This window comes from Bos grunniens, chromosome 16 (genome assembly GCF_055505025.1).
Source record: "Bos grunniens cultivar Pamir isolate PY7600 chromosome 16, Bosgru_T2T1.0, whole genome shotgun sequence".
NCBI lineage: Eukaryota > Metazoa > Chordata > Mammalia > Artiodactyla > Bovidae > Bos > Bos grunniens.
In genome coordinates this window covers 70,489,881-70,495,880 of record NC_141180.1, presented here as the reverse complement: position 1 = coordinate 70,495,880, position 6,000 = coordinate 70,489,881, and positions in this window count along the sequence as shown.

The following is a 6,000-nucleotide window of genomic DNA, read 5'->3' as shown; positions in this document are numbered from 1 at the left end:
TAGTAGATAATTTCAACTGTATATTCTGACATGGATATGCAGATTCCTTAAACAAACTCTGTTCTAGTCTTTCAGTTTCTCTGTTCTACAAATTGTTAAATATTTGTAGTACAACCTTAGGTGTGACTTCAAGTATCTAGTCATTTTGCCTACTTCACAGGCTGAGTCCTCATATACCAAAATATCATTGACTAGCTGCACAACATATAAATGTGTTGCTCTTTGAAGAAAATATTTTAATCAACAACTTGCTCGAACTTTTATATCCTTAGGCAAGAGAAATTCTAAAACATGTAATGAAATATCAAAGCACGTATTCAATGATAGCTCTAGAATCAATAAATATTGCAAGACTTGTAAGGTGTGTTAGAAGATATTGCATACAGAATAAGGAAAATGTATTGATGTCTACTCCAATACTCAATATTCAGAATCCTATATTTACTTTTGATTCTTACTTCATTTGCACTGGCCACACTCAGCCAAGTTTTAGCAAAGTTTACTTTTTCATATGTCTAGAATAGGTCGTATTTCTATAACCCCATCATCATCATATTTATTGTATTCAAAGTCACTCTGTATCTTGATTTTCATGGAAAAATCCATTAAGTTTCATGGGAAGGAATTCTTAGCTCCTCATTTAAGCAGGATACAGTAAGTCTTTAAACCACAAAAAAACACAGCATTTTTGAGTCTTAAATATCATTATCAGATCATAACAAACGTTTCACTCTACTGTTTTAAATACTTCAGAAATGTCCTTGCCCTACCCTAACAAACATATTTCCCACTATCTTTAGAACTAAGCCATTCATTCAACAATTCTATCAGACTGACCTCTCAATATGATCAATATACGTCATGATCACCTTTGGCTTCATTATTCATCCTCACTTTAGTCTGGCTTTAGTCTTGTCTGGCTGCCATCTATGGAGTCGCACAGAGTCGGACACGACTGAAGCAACTTAGCAACAAAGTCGCTTGCCAACAAAGGTCCATCTAGTCAAAGATTTGGTTTTTCCAGTAGTCTTGTATGGGTGTGAGAGTTGGACCATAAAGAAAGCTTAGCACCTAAGAATTGATGCTTTTGAACTGTGGTGTTGGAGAAGACTCCTCAGAGTCCCTTGGACTTCAAGGAGATCAAACCAGTCAACCCTAAAGGAAATCAGTCCTGAATGTTCATTGGAAGGACTGACGCTGAAGTTGAAACTCCAATACTTTGGCCACCTCATTCAAAGAGTTGACTCGTTTGAAAAGACCCTGATGCTGGGAAAGATTGAAGGTGGGAGGAGAAGGGAATAACAGAAGATGAGATGGTTGGATGGCATCACCGACTCAATGGACATGACTTTGAGCAAGCTCCAGGTGTTGGTGATGGACAGGGAGGCCTGGAGTGCTGCAGTCCATGGGATCGCAAAGAGTTAGACACAACCGAGTGACTGAACTGAACTGAACCTTCTTCCCCTGGGCTTCCCTGGGAGTTCAGTGGTAAAGAATCCATCTGCCAATACCAGAGACAGAAGACGTGGGTTGAATCCCTGGTTCTGGAGATTTCATGGAGGAGAAAATGGCAATCCACTCCAGTATTCTTGCCTGGAAAATCCCAGACAGAGGAGCCTGGCAGGCTACAGTCCATAAGGTCACAAACAGTCTGACATAACTGAGTGACTAAAGAATAAGAACCATTCCCTATTGCTCTGGCTATTTAAATCCTTCCATTATCCATCTTTTTGGTTTCAGTTCAGTTCAGTTCAGTTCAGTCACTCAGTCGTGTCCGACTCTTTGCAACCCCATGAATCACAGCATGCCAGGCCTCCCTGTCCATCACCAACTCCCGGAGTTCACTCAGACTCACATCCATCGAGTCAGTGATGCCATCCAGCCATATCATCCTCTGTCATTCTCCTGCCCCCAATCCCTCCAAGCATCACAGACTTTTCCAGTGAGTCAATGCTTCCCATGAGGTGGTCAAAGTATTGGAGCTTCAGCTTCAACATCAGTCCTTCCAATGAACACCCAGGACTCATCTCCTTTAGGATGAACTGTTTGGATCTCCTTGCAGTCCAAGGGACTCTCAAGAGTCTTCTCTTAACACCACAGTTGAAAAGCATCAATTTTTCAGTGCTCAGCTTTCTTCACAGTCCAACTCTCACATCCATACATGACCACTGGAAAAACCATAGCCTTGACTAGACGAACCTTTGTTGGCAAAGTAATGTCTTTGCTTTTCAATATGCTATCTAGGTTGGTCATAACTTTCCTTCCAAGGAGTAAGCGTCTTTTAATTTCATGGCTCAGTCACCATCTGCAGTGATTTTGGAGCCCAGAAAAATAAAGTCTGACACTATTTGCACTGTTTCCCCATCTATTTCCCATGAAGTGATGGGACCAGATGCCATGATCTTCATTTTCTGAATGTTGATCTTTAAGCCAACTTTTTCACTCTCCTCTTTCACTTTCATCAAGAGGCTTTTGAGTTCCTCTTCACTTTCTGCCATAAGGGTGGTGTCATCTGCATATCTGAGGTAATTGATATTTCTCCTGGCAATCTTGATTCCAGCCTGTGCTTCTTCCAGTCTAGCGTTTCTCATGATGTACTCCACATAGAAGTTAAATAAGCAGGGTGACAATATACAGCCTTGACGTACTCCTTTTCCTATTTGGAACCAGTCGGTTGTTCCATGTCCAATTCTAACTGTTGCTTCCTGACCTGCATATAGGTTTCTCAAGAGGCAGGTCAGGTGGTCTGGTATTCCCGTCTCTTTCAGAATTTTCCACAGTTTATTGTGATCCACACAGTCAAAGGCTTTGGTATAGTCAATAAAGCAGAAATAGATGTTTTCTTGGAACTCTCTCGCTTTTTAGATGATCTAGCAGATGTTGGCAATTTGATCTGTGGTTCCTCTGCCTTTTCTAAAACCAGCTTGAACATCTGGAAGTTCATGGTTCACGTATTGCTGAAGCCTGGCTTGGAGAATTTTGAGCATTACTTTACTAGCATGTGAGAGGAGTGGACCCTTAAAAGCTTTTGTTTATGTTGATTTAATATAATGACATTTACCATTTTAGAAGTTAAAACTGGAAACATAATTGTACGATTTTTTGCAAGGTATTTTCTTGGTTGCGTATGACAAAATCCAGCCTCACACAGATATATAACTGAACACAGAGAACCTGGCAGATCCCCTGCAGTATGCTTGGCCTCCCCTAGGGGTCCTCAGATTACACTTGGAATTTGCTACTTGAAGCTTCTAGTTCAGATCTACTCCCTCTGTTCTTTGATACTTTTTTCTGAATCCTTGAAAAGATTAATGCATGCAGTGCATGCAATGTCATTGCACATATGTTTACTTTGTAACTTCTTTATAATGCGTGTCTTGATTTTTTTAAACTACAGAGTGTATTTTATTTATATTTCCACTTTAAGCAATACAGTGTAGTGTTCCAATACTGGATTTCTGTAGCAAGATTTCCTGGGCTCATTTCAATTTTTTCCCAACCATTAACTAATAATAGAGTGACTTTCTTAACTCTCTATGCCTTAAATGTTTTATCTATCAAAGACAAATAATAACAGTGCTTATATTACACAGTTGTTTTGAGGTATAAAATGTACAAAGACATAGAGAACACACACATACACACAACTGAATCATTTTCACTAGTATTTTTTCCAAAATATGGTGGAAAAATTACTGTATGGTTTCCAGCTGCAAAACATCAAAAATATTGTTCTAATTCATATTTATAGTAATATTTTTAAATTATGAAAACCAGAAGCTAATAGTCACAGTACATAAGGTTTGAAAGAGAGCTAGAGTTTTGAAATATATCCCTCTTACCAAAATATAAAGAGAAATAAAAGTCATTTCTGCACAATTAAACACAATCAGGTGATCATCTCTTTTAACTTAATCACAGTCAAGCAATGTGCCTTTCATTAATGGGGTCTATCCTTCTTCTTTCCTGCGGTACTCCCCCTTGTCACTTGTGTCAAGTTCTCAAGATAATTAGGAAGAAGCTTACAAAGAAAAAATAATATTTAGGTTGATTATGCACAAATTAAAGAATGTGTTTATTACATTACACAATCTGTAGCTAAACTTAAAAAAAAAAAAATACAAGGAAGCTACCCAAGTATATCAAACATATGAGGCTATTCCAAAATGCCATCTTGAGAATGAAAATTTTGAAAAATAAGATTTTATAGCTTCTTTCATAAAAATAAGCTATTAATAATATGGCTGGTGTTTGGGTGTCTTCTGGTTCCTGCAACACACATGCACATGGACACATACACACAAACACATTCACACGCACTCCCCATTGTGCTTTACCTTGTTTTACCACCAAGAGATTGTTTCATCTAAGCTCCAGTGTCTTTTGGTTTCCATTATATTTCACCAGTGGGACGATCCCACAGGAGACTGGAGGTCTAATGGAACAATGCATAACTAAATATGCCAGGTACTAGATGATGAGGAAAACAAATTATAGCTTGTATTTGTATTTCAAGGTGTGTGCCCAAGGCAGTAGCACTATTTGCTAAACTGTGTCCTTTCCTGCTGGGTCACATGGGTTAGCTGCATCCCGACCAAATCATTCTCTGTCCTTCTGCTCTTGCCTGGTTCTAGCTGTGTTTTCACTCCTCTATCCTTCCAATTCTCTGCCATTAATTCCTCTGGGAAGACACCTGTGATTATATTTCCTTACCTTCTAATCACTTTGAATAAAGAGCAGTCAGTGATACAAGTTGAGATGTCTCAACATTTGCTTCGTGTTGAATGAGCTTCAATTCCTTTAGTTATTTTTTATTTTTTTTAACAGTAGGTCCTTGTTGGTTGTCTATTTTAAATATAGCAGTGTGTATATGTCAATCCCAAACTCCATATCTATCCCTTCCTCCCCATCCTGGCAATGTGGACGGACCTGGAAATTATCATCATTAGTGAAGTAAGTTATATAGAGAAAAACAATATCATATGATATTGCTTAAATGCAGAATTTAAATATATATATTTATATATATATAAATATATATATATATATATATACATACACTCATTTACAAAATAGAAACAGACTTCCAAACTTAGAAAATGAACTTATTGCTACTGAGGGAAGAATTTCCATCATTATAGATATAACTTTTCAATTTATGCTTATTTAAGGAAAAATTTAATGGAACAATGAATAAATATGCCAGGTGCTATACAAAATGATGAGAAAAACAAATTCAATCTTGTATTTCAAGAGCTCACAATACATAGGGTCTGTTATCACACTGATAATATAAAATTATAGTAAAATTAAAAACTTTGAACCATAGCATCTCAGGGATTATTTAATTCAATACTGTACTTTTCTAGATAAGAAAACTAATACTCATAGATTAAATTCTAAATGAATATTGCTGCTCTTTACAGTATATAGAGGAATATCTATTTTTTTCCCTTAGACAATCAATCTCAGTAATTTGTGAACCTACAGATCTATATATTTTGCTTTCATTTTCATAATTGCATTTGAATCAGTCCGTTCAGTTCAGTCGCTCAGTTGTGTCTGACTCTTTGTGACCCCATGAAGCGCAGCACGCCAGGCCTCCCTGTCCATCACCAACTCCCGGAGTTCACTCAGACTCACGTCCATCAAGTCAGTGATGCCATCCAGCCATCTCATCCTCTGTCGTCGCCCTCTCCTTCTGCCCCCAATCCCTCCCAGCATCAGAGTCTTTTCCAATGAGTCAACTCTTCACATGAGGTGGCCAAAGTACTAGAGTTTCAGCTTTAGCATCATTCCTTCCAAAGAAATCCCAGGGCTGATCTCCTTCAGAATGGACTGGTTGGATCTCCTTGCAGTCCAAGGGACTCTCAAGAGTCTTCTCCAACACCACAGTTCAAAAGCATCAATTCTTTGGCGCTCAGCCTTCTTCACAGTCCAACTCTCACATCCATACATGACCACAGGCTCATTTGAATATTACCTAACAATTCACAAAAG